We start from the raw sequence: 21,758 nt of genomic DNA on the forward strand, positions 1-21,758 counted from the left end.
CTGTCTGAAATGATGGAACCTTTATGTTAACATTTTAGGTCTAATCCCCAGTCTCCTCTATGAGACAGCAGGAGTGCAGAACAGTCAGCATTGGGCCTACAGTGACTCCTCTAGGCCAGGATGGGCCACACCTTGGAAGCCTCCTCAAGGTGAGACCAGACTCTGTGAACACAATTCCAGTCACCCCAAAGTGAAATGACCTTCAAGGATCTACAGCAGTGATAGAAGGTGCAAGGTTTGCTCCCCAGGAAACACCAACAAGAGACAGGAACATTCTGGAACTTTATAAAACCCAAATCTTACCCATCTCTTTACCAAAAACAGTTTCTTCTGCTTGACTTTCAACTCACCCAAGGTGAGGCAGTATGTGAAGAGGTTATGATCACAGGGTGTGAGACAGATTTTAATCCTGGCATGGCCACTGACTGTTTACGTGAACTTGGGAAAATTATTTGAATTTTAGTTTTTTCATCTATAAAGTAGGAACAATACATCTTCCTCCCAGGGTTTTGGTGAAGAATAAATGAGAAAATGATTATAATTCACTTAACAGAGTGCTTGACACACAGTAAAGGTACAGTAATTGCCAGTTATTAATACTGTCCTATGATCTTAATATCTATTTTGAATTATAATTTCATTTTATCAGTAGCATAATCTATTGCTAAAGTAGAAGTCTACTGTGCACAGCTTCACCTGACATCACAAGAACTGATAGGCCAAAATAATATAGGAGATATTTCTCAAAGATCTGACTGAGATTCTCTTGCTCTAGAGGTTAACAAAGGTGTTGAAGAAGGTTTCAATCTAGGTATAGAAATTTCCTTCTCCAGATGGTGTTTTTCTCTCCTTGTTGAAAAAAGGAAAGAAACCAAGGTCATGTTCTGAGCTTAAATGAGAATATACATGAATAAAACAAACTTTATATTTCCTGATTGACTATACCCAGCCAGAAGTAGAGAGACAAAGTAGTAGAGACAAAAGTGGTTTAATTTCCCCAATTCCTATCCAGGTCAGGAAAGGAAACTGGAAAACAGAATGGGTAACCCAGTTAAACCATGAGGGTGGGCTGAGAATTATTAAAGTTACCCAACAGGATCCATATCTCATATCCTGCATGTAAGAATCTGCTGTTTATGCTTCCTTTAAACAGAATTTTAAAATAACTATTTATAAGTGTATTTGAATCAACTGTAGCAAAAACTCCAGTTGTTCCAGGATGGCCATTTTGGCCCAGCATGTCTACACAGAACATTTTTTGTTTTTTAATTACAACATACAATCTGTTCTGAGATGATTTCCATCGAGACGCAGGTGTCAGATGAGATGACAAGGTAGTGGCTGGTACTGATCTTCCCACATGCCACAAATTTATGAGCTCAGCAATCACATTTACGGTTAAACTATTTGTTTATGGACATCTGTTATCCCTTTTCTTCTCACAGTCTAATCTCTCTGACTCCAGTTTTGTCTGAGATAGTTGATGATAAGAGAAAGAGATCTACAGCAGTAATACTAGTTTGTTATTTCCTACACACTCACTCCCCCACCCACCCAAGCCTCACCATAGAGTAAGTCCTAAGACCCACATCTATCCCCAAGCCTTCCCTGTCCTCACAAGTTCACAATGATAGCTCCCTCCTCCGAAGCCCTGTTTATTCATTAAATCAAGAATTTTAGCACAAATGCTTGAGACTCAAGCTAGCACAGGGGTGCAAAACACCTGGTCTTGCCTGCTGCACATCTCAGCTCATTGTTGCTTCATCTTAGTAGGTGTAACATTCTCCGTCTCAATTAAACTGTAAGCTCTCCAAAGGCAGAGACCACGGATTATGCAAACCCCCCTGTTCTGCCCTAATACAGAGAGTAAGCGCTCAAGATTTGGGGAACAAGTTCCAGACTCTAACATCAAACACAAATACCTAGTCTCAGTCTTCCAGCTCTCACCATAAATAATTTAGTTACTACTTTCAGCACCAGTAGACATCACACAACAGACCTTGTAAATAAATAAGTGAGGTGAAAAGAAAACAAGATCATAGACATCCATTTACCACAGGAAATTTGCCAAAGTATCATTTATAAAGAATGACTAATACAGGTAGGAGAGAGCTGTACATTGCTTCAGAGTTGAGAAAGCTTCGTTTTAGAGTTGTGAAAAGAAAACTGAATGTGGGGTCAGAAGACATCATTTAAATCCTGGCTCTGCCCAGCTCTCATTAGCTGTGTGACCTTGGGAATGTTACATAATCACTCTGAACCTCAGTTTCCCCACCTGCCAAGTGGCATTAATATCTCACTCATGCTGAGGGTGCCCGGTGCCCAGTGCACTGCATGGGCACCCAACCTGTGCTTATTTTCTTCCCACTCCAAAAGAAAGTAAGTATTGTAACTTGGAAAATAAGTCTTGTAACCTTTGCATCTACAAATTGCATGTAATAAAAGAAATGGAAATTGGTGTTTTAAAACATCTGGTACCTGAGCAAGAGCGAGACCCCATTTCTGCAAAAAATAGAAAAATTATTAATAGCCGGGCATGGCGGTGCATGCCTGTAGTCCCAGCTACTCAGGAGGCTGTGGCAGGAGGATCGCTTGAGCCCAGGAGTTTGAGGTTGCAGTGATGCCAGGGCAGTCTAGCCAGGTCAACAGAGCGATTCTTTGTCTCAAAAAAAAAAAAAAAAAAAAAAAAAAGCCAATACAACAAAAAAAAATTGACTGGAAAAGAAAAGTCAATGAATTTTAAACCCCTCTTCTTAGAAGGGAAACTCCCCTTAATATACTTTCCCTCTTATCAACTTTTTATTTCTTCTTAGTTTCACCAGATTAATCACTTGTGGCCTACCGTATTCAGACTATTCACACTATAAAGTGAATAGTCGGTGGAGGACTTCACTATTCTCCTGTGGAGGAGGGAGAATGACTGAAACCGTTTTACTTTTCACTGAGTAATCATTTGTCCTGGGCATTTTCCAGGGCCTGTTTGGGAACAGTCTCATTTTGCTCATATGCAGATAGGAGATAGGAGAAACATTTGTGAACTTATGTTTGTTTATGCAAACATCCCAAGGAGGGTTTTGTAAACAAATAAAAAATTGGAAAGCCGGGTCTCGCTAAGCCTCAAAAATGCTACTGTTTTGTAACTCAGAAGCATGACATATCTGTGTTGATCAAAGCTGGAAAAATTAATAAGGGTAAGGTAATAAAATGGAAACTGCCATGCTATTTATTGGCCGTCATCTCTGATGACACTCCAGTCTCTAATTAACGTCATCATTTCCTGTCTTCTTTATTACCAACATGACATTAACTGAGGCATCAGAAGCAGAGTAATTAAAGAGACGTTTTCCTGCTCTTATCTCAAAAGTGCCCCTGTTCTGGGTTGGCTTTTATCTGCTGACTTACTCATGACAGCCTCTGTAAGCACCTCCCAACATACGGGCACAGAACCCTGTGTGGTCTTTGGGGGATATTTGCCAGTCCTTGGCTTATCCTGCCTAAAGATGCCTGATATTTTTTTTCTAAGCTACTCACTGATTTAAAGACAGGATTGACTATCCCGGTGATTTTGGAGTTAGCATGGGTTTTATGTACTGCCTTGTTTACAAGAGTATTTTTTTTTTTTTTTTGAGACACAGTCTCACTCTGTTGCCCTAGCTAGAGTGCCGTGGTGTCAGCCTAGCTCACAGCAACTTCAGACTCAAGCAATCCTCCTGCCTCAACCTCCCAAGTAGCTGGGACTATAGGCATGTACCACCATGCCCGGCTAATTTTTTCTATATATTTTTTTAATTGTCCTGCTAATTTCTTTCTATTTTTAGTAGAGATGGGCTCTCATTCTTGCTGAGGTTGGTCTCAAACTCCTGAGCTCAAATGATCCTCCCACCTTAGCCTCCCAGAGTTCTAGGATTACAAGCATGATGTAACAGTATTTTTAAGTGGACATTCCTTTCCTTGCTTTAAAGCTCATCTCTGACCCCCTCAGTAATCCTCATCCCCTCGCCTTAGGTTTTCCCACTCACCCTAGACTAGTCCTGCACAGCCCACCCATCTCATCATCATTCTCACTTCCTTCTCTGCTGGCTGTATTATGTCTGGAAAACCCTTATGCTCCATGAAAACCAGAAAGTGTTTTCCTCTCTTCTCAGAGATTCTAGGACATCATGTTATACCCTAAAGACATCCACGACGAGGAGGACCAAACACCAAGGTATGAACTTCTCCCTGCTGTCACTGACGAACTGTTGCCTTTGAGCATCCTGCTGAAGTGGTTAATACAGTGGCTCCCTTTTCCCAATTTACTGTGTTCTTCAAAGCAGGGGTTCTCAAATGTTAATGTGCACACAAATCACCTAGGAATTTCATTAAAGTGCAGGTCCTGATTCAGTTCGTCTGGGTTGGGGCTTCAGAGTCTACATTTCTAACAAGGTCCCAGGTGATGCTGCTGGTCCCTGGACCACACTTTGAGTAGCAAGAATATGGAGAGAAACTGCAGAGTATCCTTCTGAGAGTGCATATCATCTATAAGTGGTTATTTTCATAAATTGAATAATTAATTTGTGACATGTTATCGAAACATGGTATCATCAGTGCAGTGAAACAAAAAGTCCAGCCATGCTTCCCTTGCCAAAGGAGTTTCTTTTAAGTACAGCAAACAGAAATGGCAGAGAAAATGGTCTAGAATTTGCCTACTGTTGGGGAGGAAAAAACTTTTTCCCCTACCCTCTTAGGTTCAATGATCCCAGCCCTTCAAAATAAACTGACAAAAGATTAACAGGAGAAAAATGTTTATTCCATATGCATATGGGGGCCTCACAGATATGAAGTGAAAATCCAAAAACGGTGGTCAGACCCAGAGGCTTATATACCATTTTAACAAAGGATGATAAATTTGCAGAAAAGTGACAAGACAAAGGAAAAAACTCCTGGGGGTAAAGATATAGTGGAAACTAATGGAATATGAGGGTTATTTTGGTAAGGTTCGTTATGCAGATTTCTCTTAGTGCCATCCCTGGGCTAATAAAAGTCTGGAGTCCTCTCCGGTGATTAAGAGTTGTTCTGTTCTTTCTGGTACAAGAGAAGTGAGAGGGACAACTTCAAAAAGGGAAACTTATGCCCTGCTTTAGAGCAAATGGGAAAGGCAGAGAACTTTTTCTGCATCTGCTGTTTCTCCATTGCCTTCAGCTTAAAGTAATCCTTGTAGCAAAGAGGCATAGTTGGGGGTGGCATATTTTGATCCCCTTCACTACTCGCTACCCAAAGTGGATCAGCAACATCAGTATCACCTCGGAGCTTCTTAGAAATGCAGAATTTCAGACCTTACCCCAGACCTACAGAATCAGATCATGCATTTTAACAAGACTCCCAGGTAGTGTGGTGCACATTAGTTTGACATGCATTGCAACAAAATATCTCTTGCTTTGCCAAAGTGGTTTGTGGAACCAAAATATGCATGCAGACCTCAATGCCGGAGATCATAAAGCCCTTAGACTAGTATGCATTGATTTGACTAGCCCTTAAAGTATGGTAGCATGACCCAACTAGGTCCAAACTGGGATCCAGCGTCAGCTCTGGCCCAGTGGTGGGTTTGTTTCTCCAGGATCTATTTATAACAGTTGCCAAATGGTCAGGCAAGGGGAGGGGTGAAAGGGGAAGAAGGTGGTGTTTTGTGCACAGGCATCTGTAGACTCCAGGGAGGACATAACAGGCCTAGGAGGCGATGAGGAAGAGGGCACAGCATGGCCTCTGCCCCTGAGTTCCCAATCCCAGAACAGCTGGGATAAGTGCCCTTGGAGCACAGGGTTAAGGAGCTGCTGAAGCAGCTGTTTCATAAGGTTGTGCGTGGCTCCGGGCCCTACGTGATGAGGCACAAAAGAATGAGAGGAGGACCAGCCACCCACCTTCCCCAGCTCAGGCCCCAGGGCCCCGAGCAGCCTCAGCAGAGAAGGGGAGGGGACTGGAGGGACTTAACGACTGATAGAAGAACAAGAGCCATGGTGTACCTGAGCACAGGTGACATCCTGTCCTGGGGACTCTGAGGACGCTGGCAGAGAGCCTGCATGAGCAGGTGGGGCCAGTGGGACCCAGCCAGTTGGGCATTGATATCAACGTGGCCTCATTCGCTCCCAGGGCTGGTGACGCCTCGGACCTCCCAGTCACCGTAACAACAACCTTTCTCTCCAACTGCTCTTCCTCCAGTCATTTCGTCACATGCAGCCTTTGGGTCCTCTTTTCTTCCATAAATTCTAAAGCGCCTTGGCCCTGTCTCCTTCTGTGCCAACGTATGGGGAGCCTCTCCAGATGCTGCCCTCCCCGTCCCCTGCCCCACCCCCTGCACGGTCCTGCTCTACGACATCCCACGCTGGTTTGCCAAATGGTTTGCTTTGACCCGAGCTCTCCCCGGGGACAGCTTATCTTTCATTCTCACCCCTGGGTTTAATGTTTCCTCCCAGCTCTCCCAACTCACCTGTGATTTCATCCCTGGGGCTTCGCCACTCACTCAGTAAAATTCCAAGAGGGCATGGCTCCCAGGCTGGGCGGTTGTTTCCTATGACCTGGATTTTTAATCCCAGGTGTTTGTCGCAGCAAGGAGATTCACAGTAACCTTGATTTGGGCTGAGTTTTGCTTTTCTCGGGAGGCTCTTTGGATGTGCTCATTTGAAAGTTCCACGGGACAACTCTCCCTCCAGCTGACTGATGCTTGCAAGACTCATAGTTTCCTTTTCCTGTCCAATTATCGCACCCAAGGGCCTTCACCGGCCCAGGTGTCTCCACTGGTCTGTGGAGCACACTTTAAAACACATGGGGCTAGACAGCGTGTCACCACATTCCATTCCTATTGATGAGACTGCAGAAATCATTCTAAAAACAAACTCTTCCATATTTTTTCTGGAGGCTAGGCACATCTACGTATCTCATTTTCACATCCTCATACTTTGGGGTGGATCTTAGATAGATGTGGAGACACTTGGATATCTCGACCATCTGTCAGTGCCTGGACCTGAGGACTCTCACCCTTCACTTATCAGATATGTATCTGAGGCAGAAACTTCCACTATCTGTTCTTGTATATAACAGAGGAGGCCAAAAGCCTGAAGATTCTTTAAAGTGGTATTTAAATGATTTTGACTTTTTGATAAGGCAACCTCCATGTCCAACGTATGATTAAAGAGCAAGCAAGTAAAGTAATTTGGAGAAATGTTCCAAAAAATATATAGCTTACATTCATATTCAGGAGAGATGATACATTTGGGAAACACTGGGGTTTTTTATGTGAAATAATAGTAAGCAAATATCATGAATAATCTAATGCCAATAAATAAAACAACTTTAATGAAATGGATGGATTCCATGAAAGACATATAATACCAAAGTTCGCTCAAGAAGAAATAAATAACCTAAATAGCTCCCCTGTGCTGTTTACTTGAGGGTCAGGTCCACTAGACTGTGGGAGAACTTTCTATAAATATTCAAGGAATGGTCATTTATATGACCCACTGGATTTGCTGGTAAAAATTTTCATAAATTGCTTATGTTGAAATACTCATTCTTTGTAAACAAAAGCATTACCATGGATCCAACCTAAGGAAGACATGCATGTTGGATGCAAAAGCTGTGTGGGTGCAAATCTTTGCATTTTAGAACTGAAAGGACAGTAGCTCAGTATGCCCAACTGTCAGATACAACTGCAGACCAAAGAAGGTAAGCCATTATCCCAAAGCCACACAGCTAGTTAGTAAGAACTGAAACAGTCCTTCCACAGATCCTAATTTTTTTTTTTTTTTTAACAATAGCGTGGACAGGTTCGGGGGTGTCATTTGTAACCATGGAATAAAGTAAAGCTCATGGGGTCACCCAGAGGAAATGGAGCAGGACTCAGATGCATCACTAAGCATCCACACCTAAGCCAGGCAGCCTCAGTTTGGCTCTGCCCTAGTTGTTAAGCCAGCTAACAACCCAACTGTGCAAAATAACGTCACACAGTGCTCCTGCAGCTGGCAATACACAGGTGAGCTTTTCCCTGATATCCCTGTAGACAGGAAGATCTAAGAAAACAACTCCCCTTAGTGTTTAAGATTCCAAACAAAGAAGAGTGATGTTGGGGCAGAGCAGATTAAGGTGCCAAGTTTTCTTCCTTTTGGGAATTCAGAGTGGGTTTGGTTTTCCTCTCATTTAAAAATAAGGAAGGCACAGTGCCAATACCCTGACGGAGACAGCCATCCAACCAGCACCACAGAGCTCCAGCATGGGCCCCACTACCTACCCTGAGGACCAGCCAAGAGGAATGAACAACACATCTCTGCTGGCAGAGCACCCGGCGGTCCTCACTGCCATGGATGGGAGTCTGCGTGGCCACCACCAGCCCATCCTCCCAGGATGGCTGTAAAGACTGTGATGAGATGACAGGTATAATGACACCTGCATATGGTAAGCACTCAGTGTGTGGTGGTTGCATCTGACTGACAACACTGCCACCAAGGCAGGGCTGCTCCTGAAGTCAACCTCAGTGGGCAGAAGCTGACACGGCTCCTTCAAATAGCCCAACTGCCACACCTAAGCTTTTTGAGAGTGTCAGACACAAATATTTTAACAAAGATTGGTGCCTTCGGAGCCTGCATATGGATAAATCTTGGCAGCTTCTGGCTTCTCCAGGAGTTGTGGCTAAGCTTCTTCGGGATCTCTTGAAGCACTATCTCTTGGCATTTGCCAAATACATATAATTTGTTGGGATGGAGTCGATTAAATAAATACATGGACCTTGTCTGGCAAGATTCTAAACACAGAGACCTAGAGCCAGGCATGTGGTAGGCTGGCAATGAACAGGTATTGCATAAAAGAGCCCAACAAATCCATAGTAGTGTTAACGAAAACAGATTATCAGATGAGTCACTAGAATGTGCTGGGTGATCAAATCAACCATGTACTCAGGATTTTTCATCTGTTTCTTTCCCCAAAATATATCTAAAGCTGCATGATCACCAACATTCTATGGAGCCAGGACGCTGTTGTGGAAGCTGTTCGTACCCACCCAGATCCCTTTACAGGGCAGCTGCCCCCATCCACCAGCTCTTGTGGGTGCTGGCAAAGGCCCATCACTACGAGTTCTCCAAAGAGTTGCTTCTGCTGACTGGAGCCACTCACTTCACCCAGGAGGTTACACACCAATTCTGCCTTCACAAGGGCAGCCCGCAGTCAATGACTGACTGAGAGGGGTATGGGGAGGGGTAAAAAAGACCAACCCCTTGCTCCATGGTGGGACATTTCCATGGTCCTCTGCACACCCCAGTGCTTCCCATGAGCTCAGGCTGAGATGCAACTCCAGCTGGGACCACATCCTTGCATGGCTCCACCCCTGTCTCCCCAGGATCCCCTTCTCCTGAGAGCCTTCCCCCAGTAATCACACGCCTAAGAATCCACATCTCAGGTTCTGCTTCTAGAGAACCTAGACCCACACTGCTGCCCAAAATGATGAAAGGCCTTTAAATTTTGCAATAAGAATAAGCAATGACTATTGTGGCACTCTTTTAGAATTCATAAGTAGAAGGCATTCCTTCCCTCCTGTTTCATTAAAAACAAAAGGCAAAAAATTACCCAGAAGTGCCTGGAGTGTCTTCAGACTATTTCTTTGACACACATCCTTCCTGACTTTGTTCAGGTCTGCAAAAGATTGAATATCATTTCTCCGGGAAGCCTTCCCCGAGGACTCTCAAATTGCTCCAGCCCACTCCCTCACCAGTCTGGCTTCTTTCTTCATAGCACTTATCACTGCTGATGCTACAATATTCACATGATGCTTTAACCTCTGTTTCCCCAGCCCTCTGGAATACTGCACTGTCTAATACCTTAGCCACTAGATACATGTGGTTATTGTCAATTTAAATTTAATCAAAGTTACTGGGCCTACCACAGTGGCACATAGTAGATAATAAGTAAATATGGCTCAACTGATAGTCTGTTTTCATTAACACCACCATGGATTTATTGGGTTCTTTCATGCAATACATGTTCATTGCCAACCTACCATATGCCTGGCTCTAGGTCTCTGTGTTTGGAATCTTGTCAAACAAAGTCCATTTATTTAGCAAACTTCATCCCAGCGAATTATATATATATTTAACAAATGCCAAGAGACAACATTGCAAGAGATCCTAAAGAAACAAATAGTTCATGATAATCATCAGTGATTTCTCTGGTATCTAATTTTATAGCTTTTATACTGAAAACTGATTACTGTCAAGGGTAGGAAAAGAACTGTAAGAACAGTTAAGAAAAAATATTCTTAAAAAGCTATGAAAGGATATGACTATTACTGGCTGAATTTTTATGGGATGGTAGTTAACTGTAGGTTAAAAAAACACAATGCCAACCTCCAGATGGAGACAGCCAGCTAACCAGAAACTGCTGAGAGTTTCTGACAGTTATTCAAGGCAGCATAGAAAATATAAAACTTTCCTTTTTTTCCCCTGAGATGGGCAGATATTTAAAGCCCCACTCCCTCCTTCCAACAGAATAAAAATCTAACATGTATGTATTTTCTTTGATTGTTAACATGCCCACTTAAGACTATTTAAAAGCCCTCACGCGTGTTTGTGGCCATGAGAACATGCTGGGGGCTAGATAAAGAGATAACAGTCTGTCTCCTTACCCACCCCTCTGCACCTCAATACTAGCACTCCACTTTCCTTTCTAAGGAAACAGCTGAACAAAGACATCCACTTTGCACTCAGTGATGAAGAAAGCTCAAGTAAGGGAAAATAAAGAGAACCAGGCAGCCACTGCTGTCTTTGCTTTGTCACGTAGACAAAGCAACTAGAAAAAAGCAAATATAACAAATGTTCCTGAGAACATGGGAACTCCGGGGGTCGTCAGCTGGTTCTCAGATGTTTTTGTGCCCCAATTCTCCATAATGTGAGTACAAACTCCTGTTTTCGTTTCATGCTACAGAACATCTGGAAAGATATCATCTTCAAAGCCAGTAAAACATCCTCAGTTATGCAGTCCTCATAGAAAATGGTCTATTCCTTTGAATTTTAAATTAATATTAATGGCATTAAAGAAAAAGCACTAAGAGGTTCCAAAAGCCAATGCGTAGCCTACTTACACCCCTTACACCCATGTACCCAGGAGCTTCCTCATAAATCAGATTACCGGGGAGGTGTGCAACCCTTGGCCATCAGTTGACCCCAAGTTCCAAAAAGAAAAAAGAGCTTCAACCTACTGGACTTGGTTTCTTTCTGTTTCTTTTTTCTTTTTAAATTAATAAGTCCACTGATTTGGGTTTTCTTAACTGGAAGACAAGGTGAGCCCCTGATTAGGGATGTGGTGTCCTTTTATTTTATGTTAACCAGTCTAGCCTGTCCTTAACATCACTGAAGAGGTGGTATCAGGGTTGGGGTTTTTAAAGAGAAACGTCGTCCTGGTTCTTTGGCTCCTTGGTTGGAAGAATCACAAGCAGGGCAGTGAGACCCAGTAAACACAGTCAGGGAGCAATTCCACACAAATAGCTTTCATTGTAGAAAAGAAGGAAGGAAAAAGAAAGCTGCACAATTGTAGAAAAGAAAGAAGCTACACAAAGTGAAAATACATTCCAGAGAGAGGAACGGGTCAGTCCCCACTAGTGGAGAAAGACATTGAGGAGGACTCCCAGGTGGTTTCCTTTTATTGGCCTGGTCTGGGGGGAGGGTTTATGGGAGGTGTGGGATGTTACCAGATGACTGATACATAGGATTGTCAGGTGCTCTTTGTTTTCCTGCAGTCCCTTCCCTTGATTGGTCCGCGGGTTCTCCCACCCCTAGGAATCCCCCTCTTGGCCTGTATCTGCCACCCACAGATTTGATCCACGCCTGACAGTGGTGCCCTCTGTTATCATCTTTTATTATCCAGACTCTAAATATAAACACGTTATTACGGACAAGTGCCGATCATTCAAATGACTTTGATTTGGGGCCAATGATATCTAACACCAGTTAAGGATACTTACAGGTATCCTGGCTCTGAACTGCCTTGCATGAGAAGTGACACAAGGCACTTCCACCCACAGTCCAGGCAAGTTTTAGATGCGTGAGAGATTATGTCTCAAAGAGAAAACACACAGTGAACCCAACCTGTTTGCTTTCATGGCACCTGTAACTCTGCACTTGCTCTGGGAGGTGAGATCCTGTGATTCCTACCACATGCCCAACTCCTTTGTGTACCTTTCTCTCTGTCCTTCCCTCCTTCCATGAACTTATTTCAATTCTAGGACATGTCTATTTGATTTTGTTTATTCTGAGCCACCTGGAAAGGTGGTTAGAGCACAGGAATGCTACTGAAATAGTTTAATATGTTTTTACTTCAAAATGTAATTAGAGAGTGGTCAGCCATAAGGCAAAAAAAAATTTTAATAATGTATAATTTTATTAATTATATGTGAATTTTCTACATGTATAGGGAAGCTTATATACACACATGCAAGCTTTCTGTATATTGGAAAATACCATGAAAGAAGTAGTAACATTTATAATGTCAACATATAGAAAACTATTAGGAATAATTTCAACAAAAAGTGTGTATGAGCAACATAAGGAAAACTACAAAACTGTGAGAGAAATTGGAAGAGCCCTTTAATTGTCCATTCCAGAATGTGAAGTACTAAAAAGTTAAACATCAGTTCTTCCCAATTGTAATTTGTAGGTTTGATGCAACTTAAGCACTGAAGCAATTTTTGAGGGAGGACAGGAAAGAGATGAGTAATGAAGACAGTAAAATACGTTACAGAGCTACAATTACAATGTCTTGATACTTCCACAAGAATTTAAGGAAAAAAAGAACTATGCCCCAAAATAGATACTACTTTATATGAGAACTTAATGTATACTGAAAGATGACTACAAACCAATCAGGAAGAATAAAAAAAAGTAAGAATAATTTTTATTCAATATTGGAATAATTGGTTAATAATTTAGAAATAATGAGAATTTAGGTTATTTCATAAGTAATACTGAAATCAACTTTGAGATAAATTAAGAACCATAGAAAAACATAAATTTTACTTTATTATTAATCAAACCACTGAAGAGAGGAGGAGTTTGGAAATGAGAAGTGTTAGAAGAGATCATGGGTAAAAGATCCCAAGAGTTATTACAGATGAGCACAGGATGGAGAAATGGGGGAGGGGCTGGCTTACCTGGTAGCACCCCAAAAGGACAGTGTGTGACGAGTAGGTCGGTGCCTCAACTGATAAATGCCACAAAGCTCAAGGGCTACCACGATAAACATGTCTTGCCCATATGAATTCCAGTGTGGACTGAGCAGCCTTCCTCCATCTCTGATTCTCCATCTGTAGCCTCCAAGATTGCCACAGCAGCAGAAGAGAAAGGCAACAGTGGTACCCTGGCTCTTAACTGCCTTGTACAAGAAGTGACACGCAGCACTTCCACCCACAGTCCCATGGACAGAGCTGGTCATATGACCCCAACCAACCTCAAAGGGTCTTGGGTTGGACTCTCCCAAAAGCAGAGCCTGGGGCAAGGATTTGAGATGATTTGGGAGGTGATCCCAGGAAGCACTGGAGGAGAGGGAAGAAATGAGGCAGGGCTGAAGCAAGATGAGCAGGTTACTGCTACAGACAGTTGGGGCTCAGTTCTGCTGGGAAGCTCTGGGGAGGGTGGGTAGAACATGCCCTGAGCTGTCCCACCAGAGGGGCAAGGAAACTGTAATGGTCACCCACCCCTTCCCCTCCATTAGTGGTAAGGGCTGCTTCCAGGGGCATTAACTGCCCAGCCCTTCTGGCCTGCACGGAACATAGGCCAACCGTGTCCCTACAACCAGAGAAAACCCTCCGACAGGGTTGCAGTGGGAACCATCTGAACAGGAAAGGTGCTCTCGCACCATGGGCAGAGACTGGTAGCAAGTGCTAAAGAAGGGAGCACATGGATATCTGGGGAGACCAACTGTCTCTGCCCCGCACGTAGAGACCCAAGCTCCAAGGGAGTTCGGTTGCAGCCAGCTGAAACCAAAACAACATCTGAACCAAAATAACCAGCCTTGTCTAGCCCATTCCTGCAAGCAATACTCCTAAAATCGCAGCTGTTACTGCTAGATCCTCTCCTCCAACGAACCCTGAGGCCCACAGATGCTGCCTCTAGGGTGCCCTGGACTAGCTGGTGGGTGAGGAGACTGCCATTAGGGGAAATGCCCCACTAATTTGGGGGATTCCAAGACAAAAAGACATCCTCAAGTAGCATGTGGTGTTTGGGGGTGACAAGTACACATTGGCTCACAGAATATCACAAATTCCAAAGAGACGCAGAGGAGGGGAGGCTACAGGTCGCCCTGGAGGGCCTCGGGGGCTCTGCTATATAAATGACACCTGAGACCAAGAGAGAGGAGGAGTTTGTCATGAGTGGGGACAGGAGAGTAAAAGCCACTTCCAGCAGCTTGTTCCTGTTGCTTCCATCAGTTAGGTTCTATCATAATTAGGTTAATTAGGCCGGGCTCGGTGGCTCACGCCTGAAATCCTAGCACTCTGGGAGGCCGAGGAGGGAGGATTGCTCGAGGTCAGGAGTTCAAAACTAGCCTGAGCAACAGTGAGACCCTGTCTCTACTATAAATAGAGAGAATTAATTGACTAACTAATATATAGAGAAAAAATCAGCCGGGCATGGTGGCGCATGCCTGTAGTCCCAGCTACTCGGAAGGCTGAGGCAGAAGGATTGCTTGAGCCCAGGAGTTTGAGGTTGCTGTGAGCTAGGCTGAAGCCACGGCACTCACTCTAGCCTGGGCAACAAAGCGAGACTCTGTCTCAAAAAAAAAAAAAAAATAGGTTAATTATTCATACAAAGAGCAAACACATTTAAAAGTTACATTTCAAAATACTGAATGCTGAAAATTTGATTAACACAAAATTTCACTCTCTAGAAGCCACAGGGATTCATTTTCAGTGTGTGAAATTTTTATTTGTTTTTCTATTTGTGTGGCTTCATGTTCCCTGCTCTCCACTTCCCCAAAGTGCAGAGTTTCCATATTCCTCGTTACATAATTACCCAGAGATCATTTAACCTGCACCATGTCTGCTGGCTCCTCCAAGAATCTGGAGCGTCTCTGTCCAGAAAAACAACAGAGAGTGGAAAGTTGATCACTTGTGCTCTTTAAATACGAAGGCAGGTAACTAATCTCCCTTATATGGTACGACAGCTTCTATCTCAGAACCATCCACGATTTTCTCAGGGCTCTTCACTTTCTTTGAACATGTAGAAAGCAAAAAAGTGTGTGCTTAATCAGGCAAAATTTGCCAGAACCTGCTCCGACAGGACAGAAGCAGCTAGCACAATGGAAAGGCTGATAAAGCCACTCAGATCATCCTAATGAGCACTAATTAAATGTCCCACAGAAGAAAAAACAGACACTGCAAGATGCAGCAGTTTCTCAGAAACTGGTCCCGGAGAGTTCGAGAGTCAGTTAGAAAAGACGGGACGATGAACGTGGCTGAACACAGACAGCTCTGGTCTTGGGCTGTCGTGTGCTTGCCGTGGACACCAGCGGTCCTGGTCCTGGTCAGGGGCGCCACCACCCACCCCAACCCTCTTCCCTCCCGTGACCCTCCACACCCACTCAGGCTCCATGGATTCCAGCTCCCTCGGATTTCTCAAATCTCTGCTTCCTCCTGTCCACTCCCTGCAAACGCCCCAGGACCCGCCACCTCCGCCTCCCCCACACTCCCTGGACACAGTGGTGTCTCAGGCTGTGAAGCTCATCTCTCTCCCCCGCATTAAGCACTCCAGGAGTTTTCCACCTGTTTCCAATTGATCCTCACATGTATTACAGGGTGTCCATGAGTTCTGCAAAATCGTTTTTCAGCTTTCTGCTTTCATGATAATCTTTTTTTAAAAAAAAAATCAATAGAAGCCTATTCTGGATCACCTGAATGACCACGTTATAACCAAGCACTGCCACATAATTTCACCAGATAGATTCTCCCATTTATAATGTAGTTGGTGCTATGGTCCGAAAATTCGTGACGCCCAATATTCATGTGTTGAAATTTAATCCTCATTGTGGTATGTATTAACCGGGGGGGGGGGGGGCTTTAGGGAGGTGATTAAGTCATGAAGGGCAGATCCCTCATGAATAAATTAGTGCCTTATAAAGAGCCGGAGGGGACCAGCTTAGGCCCTTTTGGGGCTTGTGTCCCTTCCGCTATGTAAGGACACAAGGTTTGTCCCCTCTGGAGGACACAGCAACAAGGCACCACCTTGGAAGCAGAGACTGGGCCCTCAACAAACACCAAACCTGCTGGTGCCTTAATCTTGGCCTTAGAGCCACCAGAACTGTGGAAAACAAATTTCTGCTCTTTACACATTACCCAGTCTCAAGTATTTTGTTACCGCAGCACAAACAGACTGAGACAGTTGGCACCAAGAAATATTATTTTAATTATCACAGACTAATGAGAAAAATACAGACTTAATGTATACAAAGGACACTGATGAGAGAATGGAGCCATCATGCAACCCATAGAGCATGGCACATAGCACATCAAACTCGTAAGAACCTTACCAACAGTTTTTATAACCAGCAGCAGTGATTTAGTTTTAGCAAAAATAACTTCAGCCATCACATTTAATTCATGAAGTTAATCCAAATGTGTTTGATTTGTAGCTGTGTTGATACTTAATTTATGTATGTGTTTTGGTTTTGTGGTCATGGGAGGGCTCTAAATATAGTGTTTAGACAAGGCGTCCTCAAACTATGGCCTGTGGGCCACATGCCGCCCACCTGCCTAGGACATTTATCGGGCCCACCGGGTGTTTTTGCTGCCGCTGCCCATTAGGGGTCATGAATTTTCAGACCATAGCACCAACCACATTATAAATGGGAGAATCTATCTGGTGAAATTATGTGGCAGTGCTTGGTTATAACGTGGTCATTCAGATGATCCAGAATATGCTTCTATTGATATTTTATAAAAAGATTATCATGAAAGCAGAAAGTTGTAAAACGATTTTGGAGAACTCATGGACACCCTATAATACATGTGAGGATCAATTGGAAACAGGTGTCCTGCTTAGCAGCCGACTCGTCCCGGGCCCACAGTGCGCACTCTCCAACGGTCTGAGGGACAGTGAACTGGCCCCCTGTTTAAAAAGTTTGAGGATCCCTGGTTTAGACCTATTTAATACTAATACACATTTGAGTTGCATTATAATAAAAATAATTTAACAGTAGGAATCTATAAGATTTTTTTTTCCTTTAAAGGAATTCACATATCACTCCTATTTGAGAAACTCTGGGCACCAAATGAGGGTTAAGCTCCACAACAAGGCCTATGTGGGAGAGAGAATGATGTTCTCTGAACTTTTCATCCATCCCCCCCATTGCCCAGCCCCCTCACAATTAGTTCTGGCCAATGAGCTGTGGGCATAAGTGACAATGCATTCATTCCAGAGGAGACAGAGAATAACTCCCACGATCTCTTCCTGTGCTGATGCCTACATAGGCCACATTTTCCAATGCTGAGGCTGCAAGCTGGGCAAAGCTTTGTCAAACTTGGCCCTCAACTGAGGGACACACAGTGTGTGTGACAAGTAACCTTTGCTGGGTTAAGCTACTAAGACGATGTGACACAGTTTAGTACACCACCCTGCCCAATACAGTTTCATGAACTAAACCTGCCCCCTGACCAAGCCCTTCCCATCACACTCCATGCTCCAAACAGCTCTTAGTTCAATGACCCGAATACACTCAGCTGTTTCATGGCACCCTACCAGTGCACTTGCTGTTCCTTAGTCCTAGAATGCCATTCTCCACACTTTTCTGCCCTCCTCCCACCCCAGCCACTGTGATTCATCGTTTGGTTCAGATCTAATTGCCACCAGGAAGTCTTCCTCCCTTTCCTAACTTCCTCATCCCTCGGTCCCTCCAACTAGTCTATTGCCTGGCATCAGCATAACACTACATCTATCGCCTGGCCCATCAACATAATATTAACCTATTGTGTGACACATCAACTAACCTACACCTGGTACGCCACCCCTAGGACCACCTCAACTTATTACAAGTGGGAAAAATCAGGTAGATGGTGCTCAGAATTTGGTGGGAAAGGCCAATTTGGTGGGAAAGGTGGTGAGGCCCCTCTGAACCCACTGGCAGAATAAATTTTAATTCTCCAACTCTCCGTGTGCCACTTACTGTGTCCTTGGGACCACCCGCTGTAACACTTGCTGTAACATCATAATCACACGTGTATATGTCTCACCCCAGCACACCCCCACTCTGCCCCATCACACTGTGGCGGGGCAGTGACCAGCACATGGCTTCTCTACATTAGTTCTCTCTCAGGGCCAGCATGCAGGAGCAAGCAGCTGTTGGTCCATTTAGCCAGGAAGAACTTTCTGAAGGGGGCTGGTTCTCCGCATTTGAAAGAAGCCAGGTGAGAACCATTACCCCCTACGGGGAGCATCCAACTTAACAGCAGGAGTTCCCAGCAGTCTCTGCCCCAGGAGGTCTGAACTGTCCCCCAATTCTCCCCCCAAACACAGTGTTCTTCAGCCCCACAAAAGATTCAGACTTTACCAGGGAAGGAGTGGCCTAGGGCCTTGGCCTTGTATTCAGAATGTGGTCCCCAAACTAGCAACACCTACAAGAACTTAGGAGCAAATGAGAAAAGCAGAATCTCAGACCTCACCCCAGACCTCTCCGAATTGGAATCTGGAATCTGTATTTTAATAAGATCCCAAAATGATTCATTGCCCAGTAATATTTGAAAAGCACTGGCCCGACGAAGCCAAACAGAATTTCTTCCACCTATAAAAGGTCACTCGAACAACAATACTTTCCTTTTGTCATAATATCTGGTAAGCGCTTTACATCACTAAATCCTCAGAACAGTTTGAACCTGCCCATTTTACCAATGAGGAAACTGAGCCTCGGAGTGGTAGGGTACCTTGCTCAGGATCACATGAGGATCCCTCAGGATCACTTTGAAGTGTCAGAGTCAGAATTTGGAGGCAATGCTGAAGGACTCAAAAGCCCTTGACCCCCATAACCACATACTATATGGCATCCTGCCGTTTGCAAAGTTGTGTGAACATTCAGCTTTCAAGACCTGGACCAAGACCTCCCTGGCCCTTCGTGCAGTCACTGAACTGGAGCTCATCTCTATTCTATCACTTATACCCACATCATGATACCTCTACATACACCACTGTCCCCAAGAGATTGCCAGTTGTCCCTGGGTAAAGATTATATGGGTTTGCTCAATAATTGTTTGATGAGTCAATGAAAATACGTTCCCTTTGATCAGCAAAGAACACTCCCAGATCAGCTGGACAATTGTTATTAAGTAAAAAAAAAAAAAAAAAAAAAAAAAGAAGGTGAACACTAAGGTTCCTGGAAAAGTTCAGTGACTTGTCCCAGGTCCCCAGGAGTGCTAGAACCGCTGGGAATGGAACCCAACTCCCCCCACTCGCAAACTCCCAGGACAGATTTCTTCCCACTCTTCGATTCTCCCTGGATTTCCCTCTTCTGACCTACATTACCAGGCAGTTAGCAAAAACATCCTTTTCAAAGAACTCCCCCACATACATGCATCTTCAAAGGGGGCTCTGCTCTACCACCAGATGGGCCAAATTTAGACATTGTCAGGAAGCCACCAAAGGAAACAGTGAGGAAATTCAGGATGCCAGATACAGTAGGTCCCCTGGACCCAAAGGGGGGGAAAACTTTTTAAGCAAGAGCCTCCAACTAAACCAGCCCATTCACACCCCTACCCAGTGACCCCACTGTCGAGACAAGTGTCCCCTGGGAGCTCCTAGAAGGCCTGGCTGGTGAAAAGCAGCCCCCCCTCCCTGAGCTGGCATCACAACCTCCCTGAAGTCTGTGCGACTGTGGTTCCACTGGCCAAGATGGCCCTTTTCCTTCACTGGCTTTAGAAAGAAGCTAAGACATTTAACCAGCTCATCCAGAGGAAAGCAAAACATCTGCCTGAAATATCCAAATACGTAGGAAATTTCTCTTGAACTGGAGAAAAAAAGGGATGAGAGAAGCCAAGAAATGAGATCTGGGGACAACCGAGCAACTCCCTGTTTTGTTTTTGCTTTTCTGAGCCCCAGACCACTATGATGTTGAGCATTGAGTTCACTGCCTAAGGTGCACTGATGAGGGGCTGATAGGCACCGAACCCCTGCTTGCCAATCCGGTGCACAGGAATCCACCTGCCCAGAAAGGGGCATCTTTTGTGAATTCATACAAAGGCATCCTACAGGCTGGCACAGGCTACTCATTACTGATAACATACTCAGATACCATATTCAGATACCAGGGGAGGAAGAAAAAAAAAACATCAAGAGTGAGAAGGGTCCATGTTCCTGTCTGTGTTTCTTAGAATCCGATCCTGAGATAAGAATTCCTATGAAAAAGTAGTAGGAGGTATTCCTAGGACAAACTGGTAGGTGAGTGAAGAAATGAGACAAGAAAGAGAAGTGGGACAGAAAAGAGAAGCGAGACAAGCAAGGGAAGCAAGCCAAACAAACACCTACAGAGGTCAGTCTGACACAACTCCACAGTGGATCTCCAGAGACAAAGGATGTCACGCCTCAGAGTGTCCCAAGCAAAAGCAAAGGAGCTGAACTATTTATACTCCCGCACCCACCAGTCACTGGTTGGGGCTACCCCTCCCCCACTACCCACCCCACCACTACACCCACCCCCTCCAGGGAGATGTAAATTCCTAGGCTCTCCTTGTTCTCATTTCCTACAAACTAAGCAAGCTCCTGCAACCCAAGGGTCATCGTCCAACGAAGAGATGGAGGGGCCGGGCCATTGGGGGTGAAGGCACCCAGGGTACCAATATGCACAAAGATAGCAAAACTCACCATAAAAGAACATGGCTCAAAAACATTTCAAATCTAAATGAAATGAGTTAGGGAGCATCTTTCAGAAGTCACTTTCTGGCCCTCTCTGTTCTGTCTTTCTCCAGTGAAGCATTCTGAGCAGCACCCAAAGCAATCCAAATATGCAACTGAAATGCTTTTCTAAAGTTGGGTTGTCAGGCAAACCCAACAATCCTCTCTTTTTTTTTTTTTTTTTTTTACCTGCCAGGGCCCCTGCTTCTTGCTACATTGTCCTAAGGGTAAGTAAGACCATTGCTCCAGATGCCTCATCCATTATCATTAGCTCAGCACTAGCCCAACACATGGCCTCTGTAAACAGTAATACAGACTGACCTCACAGCTCCTAACAGAACAGGATCATCAAAGTGCAGGGCACTTTGTTTACTGACAGCCAGTGATGAAGGTGGGACTCTGCTTCTATTTGACAGCTGTCAAGTAAAGGAAAGGAAATGGAATCGACTAGGAGGGCGTTAGGTGGAGGGATGACTAACTGTCGGGAATGAATAACAACCGAGTTCCCCCAACTTCTCCTCACCCCCCCCACCCCAGCAGGCAGATACTCTGCAAAGGTGTCCCCAGACGCCTCTGCCCAGCACTGATACAGCCCTCTCCCTTCCTAACCACACCTCGCCCCCACAGCCAGACGTGGAAAGGCGTGTAAATGTGGCCCTGTATTTGAAATTAATAGATGGGATATTTCACGAGCTCCGTTTTTTTGTTTTTTTGTTTTTCCCAATTAATTCCCAAATGCTCTGCCTTTATCCTTTTCCTTAATCGTCTTTAGTTCTTCTGTGTTTCTTTCTCTAGTTCTAAGGAGAGTTGCCTTTCATGTAGCTGGGTCAGAGAGCTCCGGAGACCTGGGCTCCAACTCCAGCTCCACCACTATCAAGC

The sequence above is a fragment of the Microcebus murinus genome, chromosome 1, assembly GCF_040939455.1.
Source record: "Microcebus murinus isolate Inina chromosome 1, M.murinus_Inina_mat1.0, whole genome shotgun sequence".
NCBI classification, from domain to species: Eukaryota; Metazoa; Chordata; class Mammalia; order Primates; family Cheirogaleidae; genus Microcebus; species Microcebus murinus.